Below are 11,270 nucleotides of genomic sequence, written 5' to 3'. Positions count from 1 at the left end.
CCTTAGAAGTTGTATAAAACTGTTGCTATTTTGCGCCATGGGCTTTGCCATGTCGCAACAGGAGGGAGATAATGAGTAGTTTATACTTTAAGATTAAATACCTTTTAAAAAAAAAAAAATTGCAGGTCATTTGTCATATGTTGCAAGCATAATTCTCGGGGTAATTTGAGACTTAAGACAGGGAAATTCCCCAGACCCAGTCACCCATTGCAAGTTATTCACATGGACTTTATAGAGCTGTCCAGTTGTAATAACTATGAGTATTGTTTAGTGATAATGGTTCACATTTTGTAAATGAAGTGATTGGATTAATAGCACAACATCTAGGAATAACACTAAAAACGTCATTGTTCATATCACCCACAAAGTGCAGGGTTGGTAGAGAGAACTAATGGAACAGTAAAGTTAAGACTTAGGAAGTCAATGGAAGAGACACGCAGGACATGGTTATACTGTGTAGAATTAGTTAAGATGTATATGAATGTACATGAGGATTACTCCAACAGAGAATTGTCTGACTCTTTGAGATTATATATGTTAGAGCATTTGGAGTTCTAGTCTTCTGTAGTGATGATAGGAGAGCAGAAGAGAGAGCATATTAGCAGGTTAGATGCTTAAAATGTTTAAAAGTAAAAAAGTCTTGAGAACAAATGATCTGCCAGATGATTCTGTTCTCCACAGGAGCAGAGTCTGAAGTCTGGAGATTGGATGTTGATAAGGCCATGGAGAGGAAGTGCTGGTCCAGTCCACGGTGGGAAGGTCCTTATCGGATGCTGCTGACGACGACCACAGCAGTGAAGATCGCTGAAAGGAACACTTGGATACATCAAGCGCACTGCAAGAAGGTAACACGCTTTCTGGCCGACTCTGGGTGATGGTGAAGAGGCCAGCGGTACAAAGGGGGGGGAAAGCCTCCAGGCCCCTCGTCTCAATCCTGGTGAAGAAACCAACGGATCCTGAACCCAACTTAGACTGGCTGGGAATGTGCTGTTCGCCTTCTTGTGCCTGTGGACCCTGAGTGGGATGACAGGGAGCGCACTGGGACAGAGCAAACCACACCCAGTACCCGCATGGGTTTCCAACAACTACTGGTGGCAGTTTGTGAACAACCGCTCACATAAAGAACGAGACCAATGGTTATGCTTGTGATGCCACTGTCTACACATTCTTCTGGACTGTGGCCCTATAGCATCACTGAGAGCGAGACAGTTGTTTGGTTGCCTTAGCAACACATCCAGGAGTAAACGTGGAACACTGGCAACTTTTCAACTCCTCTGAACCTGAATGGAAGGTTGATTCACCAGTAGCTGGGACGGTGAACTGCTCTGGTACGACAGACCTGATAGTCTGACTCAAAGAATCTGACTTGCCGCAGGACATTGAACAGCTAAATGAACTGGAAACAGGACAGTTGCCTATGTGTATGAAGGCCAATGGATTAGTCCAAGTTGGAGATTTACCATGGAATTTGTACAACATCACCTATTCTTTGTGTCCTCTGCAAGAAGGATGTAAACAGAGAAGCCTTTTGTCTACATTTACATGAACTGAGTTACATGAACACTTCTGTAAGCTGGTCGAGGCTTTGAGCCGAGAAGATCAAAACAGCTTGATCCAATTTCCTTTACAAAGCTTTTTCTGTGGTGACAACAAGACAGGAGAAGAGTTGTAAATGCAGATAATTTACCAGTTGACTCTAACCCCCACAGGATGCCTACAGTGAGAAGATCTCGGGGGATTGATAGGAGTCATAAAGAAGGGTGTTGACCAGGCTACAGCTTTGAAGTCAGCTGAGAGCCACATGGACAAAAGATAAAGTCAACTGATGTGTTTGAATGTCTATGTCTGTATACAGTTGGATTGTAGTGACATATGATTTTTGAGTATGCTGATTTTTCTTGTTTGACTGTTACATTCAGTTGTTTACTTGCAGGAATACATAATGAATCGCACAACAGGAGTAGATGCACCACAAGGCTGGAGAGTTTGGTTAATGTCTGGTCCTTGTTGGCATCTTCTTTTGAAAATATTAACTCCTGTGTTTGGACTGTTGACATTTGATTTGCTTATGTATAGGATGCATTTTACAGTGTATAAGATCAATGCGAACTAAGATGATTTCTAATACATTTGTTAATTATGTAGTTTTACAACAGTATGAATTGACTGAAATGAATGATATGATAGAAGCCTGTGTATAAATGACGCCTGCGCTGAAATTGTCAAGCAAGAGGTGCATGACTAAGAATATATTACACAGGAATAATTTGGAGCATAAAAATCACAAAACAGGAGGGAATGTTAGAGTGAATTGTTAAATGTTTGTCATTTTTATACTTGCAATCCATCTCTATATTGTTTAACTGTGGGATGAAAACAATTCCACTGTCCCCCTCCCCAGATTCTTGAGTTTCTGGATGAGGGGCTGTCAGATACATCCTATCTGGAAGATCTACTTCTTTTGATGTAAGCTTCCTGCGTTTACGACCCTTTGGTCAGCAGGAGGTCTAACACACACACACACACACACACACACACACACACACACACACACACTCTGTATATACATTTACATACAGTGCCTTGTCTTTGTAACCAAAGGGGTTTGCAAGGGGAGGTGTTTTGTAAACTATTGTTTGAAGTTTGTCAATAAAAGGCAGCGAGAGGAGGCCATCATCGGGCGTCATTGTGGTGCTGGACACAGATGAGAGGCCTCCCTTGCGCAAGCGATCGATCGAACACTGTTTGCCTTGCTTTTCTTTCATGGGAATAAGTCCTGGATACAGCGGGGTCTGAGTTTAGACCCAACAGTGGCACCGTCCTGAGAAGCCTGACAAACAGGAGCAGCATCACAGAGTGAAAGAAAGACGAGCGTGTGAAAAGCGGACAGTTCAGCCTGACCCTTAAACGCCCCACAGAGAGAGACAGCTGTGTGGCCTGGAGCCAGGGAAACATCATGGATGGAGAATCGTGCTGCTCACAGTTACAGCTGTTTGTTCACTTTCACTTGGTTCTCTCTGCTTTCACTTATTATTTTATTGTGTTTCTGTGTGAAGCTGTCGTGTCTCCTCTGCAGGGACGCTTCAGGTCCAGGATCAAACATCAGGAACAGAAGCAGCTCCATTGATCCGACTCCTCTGATGGCTGATCAATCAGTTTGATCTGTTTGACTATTGATCAGTGATGTCAGAGTGGAGTCAGTGTGATGTTGTTGTTGTGTGTTTGAGACTTTTAGTGTCCATGAAGGTCTCTGCTGCCGTAGAACCTCTGAACTGTGACAGAGGTCTCACTCTGGAGGAAACTCTCAGCACTTTCCAGCAGCTTCTCCATCATGGAGGATGTTCCCTCACTGTGACAGGTGGAGGAGAGGAAGCACAGGTGGATCCTCTGAGGAAGAGGAGCGTTCCTACAAACCACATGATCACATGACCAGAGGGGCGTGGCCTTCAGTGGTAGTAATAAAGGAACAGTCCCCATGTGACACTTTGAAGGCTCCAACAAAGCAGACCTGTGATCACTTTAACTCAGTATGATGGATTGTTTGGATTCGTCTTTGTTTCTCTGGCTTTTCTTGTGTGTCTGTGTGTCTTTGTGTGTTGGATAGAGTCATGTGACCTGCCCAGGGACGACACATGAGCAGCTCAAATCTGGCAGGTTTCCATCTTCTGTTTTTATCCTGATGTCCACGAACATGAACTCTGTCCCTGTCAAATAAATCCAGATAAAAACAGCTGGTTACATTAAATCTGATCCAGTGTTGTTCTTCTTCTGTGGTGTTTGTGATGGAGCAGCTGCTCCTGATGTGTGTGAAGAAGAAACCTGGGCTCCTGCAGCTTTCTTTGCTATAGAAACTTACATTTAAGATGTTTAATGTCACATACAATGAAGTTTAGGACTCAATTAAAGCAGCATGAACTAACAGTTGTATAAGGAAAGGGAAATAAATGAGATGTGAACACCAAGAAATAAGTGAAATGATGATGAAGAATGCAGAACTATAATTTAACCAAAACTAGATCCCCCAGAAACATCCTCAGAAATCCAAACCTTGTCTCTAAGACCCAGAAGTAACACAGTCTACACTAGACTGTGGATCCACCACAGCCCTGCAGGACTGTTTGGACAATATGGTCTGGAGTGTATTCACAGAAGGAACAGACTTGGAGGGCCACACATCTGCTGTACTCTCATACATCTGCACTGAGAGTGTAACAACAACAAAGACAAAGTGTTCCCAAAGCAGAAGCCATGGCTCAACAGTGAGGTGCAGCTCTACTGAGAGCAGCGCCTTCAGATCAGGAGACCAACAAACCTACAAAGAGGCGTCTGATCTAAAGGCATCAAAGAATCCAAACGCAGATTGGATTCTTTGATGATTGGATTGGATTGAACAGTTTGGGTCTGGTTCCATTAATAAACTACATGCTAATGCTCACTATTGTGTAGTTGTTATAAAGTGCGACTAAATCCTCCCTCTGGATGGGAAGAGTCCATGTGTCAGTATTCAGACACCTGGCTTGGGTTTCTGCAGCTAATGTGTCACCTGTGAGGACTCTGAGACAAACCCACAGCATGCAGGTCATTTCTACATCTGTCGGTGTGTCCTCAGTTTCCCAGCATGCCTTGGCTGTGCTCATGGAAGTGAATGAGGGGGAAAGATCTGTCCTGCTGCCCTGTCAGTACTCGGATTTCATACCTGGTGATCTCAGAGGACCAAAGCAGCGTTACAGCGGCGCACATCGATGAGAGCTGATGCTCTCAACACTTCAGACCTCCGCCTGTCTCTGAGAAAACCAACAATGGCTGTCAGCAGCAACTACACCTGCTCCACCAGTGCTGGGAGAGAAGAGCTGAGACTGACAGCTCTTTGTACAGGTCAGTACTGCAGAGGTCAGAGGTCAGTTTGCTGACAAACCATTTAAAAACATTTTGAGCTAAAATCCATGGAAGTCACAGAGGAAAGAAGAGACACTGCAGAGAGGATCCAGAATATTTGATGTTTTCTGATGACAGTTAAAGTTTCCAGCTATCAAAAAGTGTAACAGCGCAGCCTTCATGTCCTTTCAGTTCTCCATCATTAATGATGACTGTCCGTTATAAATCATGTTGGCTAGTTTTCTAACTCAGTCCATGTCTCCAAAGCAAACTTCTGTGCCACACTTTCTGTGCTGAGTCTTCAGGGATTCTTTTCACTTGGTGCTGAACTAACTTTAATGAATTCGGCTCCAAAGAAACCCCAGCCCTCCCTAAACAAGGCTAACAAGCAATGCAACAACTCTGTGGGCTCTCTGTAGTGTAGCTATGAATCACAATCAGCTTTACTGACCACAGATATGCACACATGACACCTTCATGACAGACACTTACTATATGCACAGCATATGCATGAGGACTGACTATAAATATCTACAGAGCCACTTCCTCTATCTGCTGCTGGTACATACCTGTCCTTCCATCATGGCTGCTCTCCTTGCTCCTCCTCTTTCTCTGCTTTCTGCTGTCTGAGGTTTTCACTAAGTACACGGTCAGTTGTTTCTGATGTCTGTGGTCTGGTCCTGAACAGTGGTTCTGCTGACACTCACTGGTCCTCTGACTCGTTCCTTCCTCGTGTCAGTGCTTTCAGTCTTCTCCTTTGGCGAGCTCATTATCCCAGCTGGGTATCTGATCAGGGCGGCAAGGCGCAGGTGTTGATTGACCACAGTCAGATCCACCTACAAGCATCTTTGAGGGAAACATCCTGGTGGCAAAAGAAGCTGAAAGTCACTGTAGAGTGTAGCTAGAATACAGCTAAAGCTAAGTCCTTTCAAATAGTTCTATTCAATTCTAGTTATCAGTCACGTCTGAGCAACAACAGGAAGTGCTGTGGACTTTTGGAGGAAACAGAAAGTTCATGTTGATGTCACAGCTCATTGTTCGCCCAGATCTTTGCACATCTGTAGAACTTTGCTGCAGAATGCAAAGCACACGTGGCTACAGGAAGAGTTTTAGCTCCAACTTTGTTGGTTGGGAGCTGAACATGAGAAATCCTCAACACCAAGACTGATCACAAACACACAAAGCCCCGGGTCCACTCCACAAACTGTACGTGTCTCATTGAAACACAACGTGACCAAACAACTATGTTAATAAGGTGGAAGCTGGTCTGAAGTCATTAGTGACCATCACCTCCTCTGTCTCCACCCGCCTGCAGGCCTTCACCTCCTCATTCATCCACAGTCTGCCTCCCTCTGCTCCATCAGCTGACGTCCTCTGTACAACTACCTGCTGTGTGCACATCTTTGATTTCTTCTTCTTTGTATCCTGCAAAGCTCAAACTTCACTATAATACAAAGACATTTCAGAAACGCTGCACTGAGTGAAAGATAACAGCAGTGACCTCAATAAGTCTCCAGCGTATTCAAATAGATTTTCTGTGAAGCATTAAAATCAAACTTTTGTTTCTCATCCTTTCAGTTTTGTGCTCGTGCTGTTAGTCTGAGAAGCTCCTTGTTTGAAGTCAGCTCAGGATCATAAAGACTTCAAATCTATTTGATGCCTGAGTAACTTCCATACGCAGAAACATCTGGATCAAATCCACACTGAATGTTTATGTGACACATTTAAAAGAAGCTTCTTCAGTTCTAAGGTCAAATGGTGGAGAGTCCCAGATTTAAACCCAGTGGGAGTTTCCCCCCAAAGAGGGACAAAGGACCCCCTGATGATCCTCTACCTAATCACATGAGCCAAGGTGTGAAAATGGGTGTGGGTCCTAATCAGCCAGAGTTTCGGGTGAGCTCATTGTGAAACCTGGCCCCACCCTATCATGTGATTTCCTGAGGTCAGATGGCCCAGGATGTGAGTGGGCGTTAAGGCGTCTGGGAAGGGATCTCAAAACTGGATTATAGCTGGCAGACAGTTGGTGTGGTAAACCCCCGCCTCTGTTCAAAGATGGTCGCTCACAGTGGACATAGATGGCTACTTTCACTCCTCTTTCAAACCATCTGTCCTCTCTGTCCAAAATGTGGACGTTGGCATCCTCGAAAGAGTGACCTTTATCCTTTAGATGCAGATGAACTGCTGAGTCTTGTCCTGTGGAGGTGGCTCTTCTATGTTGTGCCATGCGCTTGTGAAGTGGCTGTTTGGTCTCTCCGATGTAGAGGTCTGGGCATTCCTCGCTGCACTGTACCGCATACACCACATTGTTCAGTTTGTGTTCATTGTTATTGTAACAGGCTGACTGTGTTACAGAGGATTTCATCAAAAAGAAATCAATTCAATCAGAGATCCAACATGTCCTCTGACCTGGACCCACAGCACTGATCACTGATCACAGAGTCTGTTACACAGACTGACCGTTCTGTGGTCAAACATGAAGGCATCAGCGTGACCTCTGACCTTTATCTACAGTGTTTCAGTCTATTTGAACTTTTCACATTGAGCCTCATGATCACTGTGATAACATGTAATCATTCAGCCCCACGAGTTCATGGATATACTGGAGGAAATGCATCTTTATTAGAAGGACCAGACCTCAGACCTCACACACGATGATGGGGCCGAGGAGCAGCTCTTTACTCACATCTAGTGCTTTTATGTCCTTTTGCTGCTTAATAAAGTTCAGCTTTCTTCTCCTGCAGATGCTTTGACAAGTCGTTTGCTGTCCCCATGACTCAGGACCAACAACGTCGGTGCAGCTCTGCAGCCGTCTGTCTGAAGGCCTGAAACTCCTCCCACGCTGATCACAGGTGAGCATGGTGACCTTCAGTCAGGGAAACCTGTGATTGTTTCTGTCCAGCTCAGCTGTTGGACAGTAAAGAACTCCAGCCAACCTCCAGCAGGGAGAAAGAAACGTGTCTGTATTCTGATTGGTTTTCTCTGAGAGTGATCACAGATCCCTGCAGGGTGACTGAACACTCACACACACTTCCAGCTGTGGAGGCGCAGTGATGGCGCCCTGCAAACATGAATGAACCCTGTGCACTTTGTTTACATGCTGCTTTATGGTCTTTGCTGTGACTGAGCTTCATGTCTCCTGAGCACGACCCCGGCGCTCTCCTCCTGTTACAGGATGTGATGTGTCAGATGGGAGCGTGCCCGTGGGAATCTGTGATGTTCAAGGTCAGGACGTGTTTCAGCCTCTGCTGGCGTTGATGTCACAGAAGAGTTAAATCCTTCCTGTTTCATCGTCCTCGTCTTCTGACAGTGAGCAGAGACGTGTCTGTGATAGCGTTTGGTCGTGTCGACGTCTCGTTACGATGCGAGCGTTTGATTTGATGAACGGTCCTGATGGATTGTGATTGGTGAAACTGGAGATTTACTCCGCCTCCCACCTCGTCCATCATCTTCCTGTGTGTTGTCCCAGTGTGTGTTTGCTTTGATGTGGATGTCACAGAGTCCTTCACTGATGCAGACGCCTCCTGTCTGTGTGGCTGCTGCTGCTCTGTCTCTAGTTTCTCTGCTTCAGCTTTGTTTTCTCAGTCTGGAGGAAATGGCTGTAATGCCCCCCTCATGCCTACTTTAGGCCCCTCCCACAGGGTAGACAGCCAGACTGTGACATCATCATGTGACACACAGTTAAATCTTTGTGTTCCTTCTGTTTAGTGACCTCATCATTTAGCACAGCCTCATTAAATTTGCAGTATTTAGATAGTTTACTGGGTCCTGTCCTCACCATCAAAGATACTGGTTTGTGTCCTCACACAGTGATGGTTCTGTACTACAGTCACTGGTACCATAGAGTTCTTTACCAGGTGGTGTTGAAGAGCTGTCATGGACCCGGGACATGAAGGTGATGTAAGTGGCCCAGAGATCTGAGCCCAGTCCTGCTGGGTCCACGGTCGGTCTGAGAGCACAGCTGAAGTTAAATATACAGGATATAAAGTTTAAGACGTGTTTGTTTCAGCTCCTGTGGGAACATCTTCTTCCCTCGTCAGCCTCTCGGACGCGCTATCTTCTCACATGTTCTTCACATCCAGCTGTTGGCTCGGTGTCTCGGTGCAGCAGATATCTGATCGTGCTCTCGTCTTTGTCGCTGACGCCTTGGTTCTGCTCTACCGTAATTCTTTATTATCAGGATGTCCTAAAAACTGCCTGAAAAGCCTTCAGTTGATCCAAAATGCTGCAGCAAGAGTCCTGACAGGGACTAGAAAGAGAGAGCATATTTCTCCTGTTTTGGCTTCCCCTCATTGGCTTCCTGTTAAATCCAGAATTGAATTCAAAATCCTGCTCCTCACATACAAGGTCTTAAATAATCAGGCCCCATCTTATCTTAATGACCTTGTAGTACCATATCACCCTATTAGAGCACTTCGCTCTCGCTCTGCAGGCCTACTTGTTGTTCCTAGAGTATTTAAAAGTAGAATGGGAGGGAGAGCCTTCAGTTTTCAGGCCCCTCTTCTGTGGAACCAGCTTCCAGTTTGGATTCGGGAGACAGACACTATCTCTACTTTCAAGATTAGGCTTAAAACTTTCCTTTTTGCTAAGGCATATAGTTAGGGCTGGACCAGGTGACCCTGAATCCTCCCTTAGTTATGCTGCAATAGACGTAGGCTGCCGGGGATTCCCATGATGCATTGAGTTTTCCTTTCCAGTCACCTTTCTCACTCACTATGTGTTAATAGACCTCTCTCCATCGAATCATATCTGTTATTAATCTCTGTCTCTCTTCCACAGCATGTCTTTATTCTGTTTTTCTTCTTTCACCCCAACCGGTCGCAGCAGATGGCCCCTCCCCTCCCTGAGCCTGGTTCTGCCGGAGGTTTCTTCCTGTTAAAAGGGAGTTTTTCCTTCCCACTGTCGCCAAAGTGCTTGCTCATAGGGGGTCATATGATTGTTGGGTTTTTCTCTGTATTTATTATTGTGCGATCTACTGTACAATATAAAGCGCCTTGAGGCTACTTTTGTTGTGATTTGGCGCTATATAAATAAAATTGAATTGAATTGCTCGCGCCCCTCTCGGGTTTCTGTCCTCAGCTTTTCTAGTTCCTGGATTCTGTGTGTGGAGTGTCGTCCTCTTCCTGTAGAGCGCAGCGTCACACTGATTTTACACATGTTGATGGTCGGTGGGCCGGACGAGTGAAGCTCCTCTTTGTGTCAGTGCAAAGATGTTTAAGTCACTGTTGATTCCTGAGACATGTTAATATAAAGGAGCAGCTTCAGCAGCACGTCTCAGTGTTTCTACAGGACAGGACGGCCTCTCCCAGTCACCATGGGGGGAGAGGTGGGCTTCCCCTGGACTTCAGTCTGTCGCAGGGCGCTGTAAGACTTATTTCATATATTTAAAGTTACAGAAACTGATGCCCCGCTTCATATTTTCCAAAGCTGTCCAATGGGCTGAAGTCTTTGGCCGATTCCGGTCCCCGGGCCTTATGTTGGACAGCCCTGCTCTAGAGGAGGCTGACACTTTAAAAACATTTAGTGTTGCAGAGTTTTCATTGGACCTATAGGATCGTGGCCACGTCCTGTAATGTAGCCGAGTTAAGGCAGCAGCACAGTTACACTAACAACAGTGTGAAACTACAGGCTCAACAAACACAGTCACACAGCAGGTTCACACACACTCAGTATCTGCAGCTGAAGGCAGCATATCAGGGCTGCAGCTGGACTGTGGTTGGCTCCAGAGAAGAAGAGACAAACACATCTTCTCTTCCTCCTGAATAAATCTCAGACGCAGCAGGAAGCAGCTGCTCCACCTTCTGCACAGTTACACGACTGCTCAGGGTCACGATGTCAGCAGAGAGCAGGAAGCAGGTGTGTGCTGGACTCCTCACATATCACACGTGAGGGTCGTAATAATAAAATCACAGGGATCCAGGTGTGTTACAGTTTAAACAGATGAAGGTAAAATCAGCTCCAGATGTTTGGATCTCATTCAGTCTCAGTCAGTTTCTCTTCTACTCGCAGTTTTACGCTCGTTTGTCTCCTTCTGAGAGTTCAGCTCCGCCCACAGCAGTGACAGTGATGTTAAAGCTGATCACACATCACACAGGGATTTATTATGTTGGACATTTGAGACAAAGCTGGTGTGTGTGAAGTATTAATGATGTTTAGTGAGCGTAGCATCAATATGAAGACGAGGAGAATGTGAGGAAGAATCGTGTTTCATTAAATGAATGTTTAAATTTGAGTTTTCATGCTGTTTCACGCTCAGAGTAAACTTAAAAACAGAGTTCACAAAGGTCATCATCTGTCTGTCAGAGACAGGATCCTATATTACTGCTCACAGAGCAGCTGATGGAGGAAAAATCAGAGAGGAAAGTTGTGTCTGAGCTTCATCAACACTGATGCTCATC

This window comes from Oreochromis niloticus, linkage group LG3, assembly GCF_001858045.2.
Source record: "Oreochromis niloticus isolate F11D_XX linkage group LG3, O_niloticus_UMD_NMBU, whole genome shotgun sequence".
Taxonomy (NCBI): domain Eukaryota; kingdom Metazoa; phylum Chordata; class Actinopteri; order Cichliformes; family Cichlidae; genus Oreochromis; species Oreochromis niloticus.
This window is presented reverse-complemented; position numbering follows the sequence as displayed.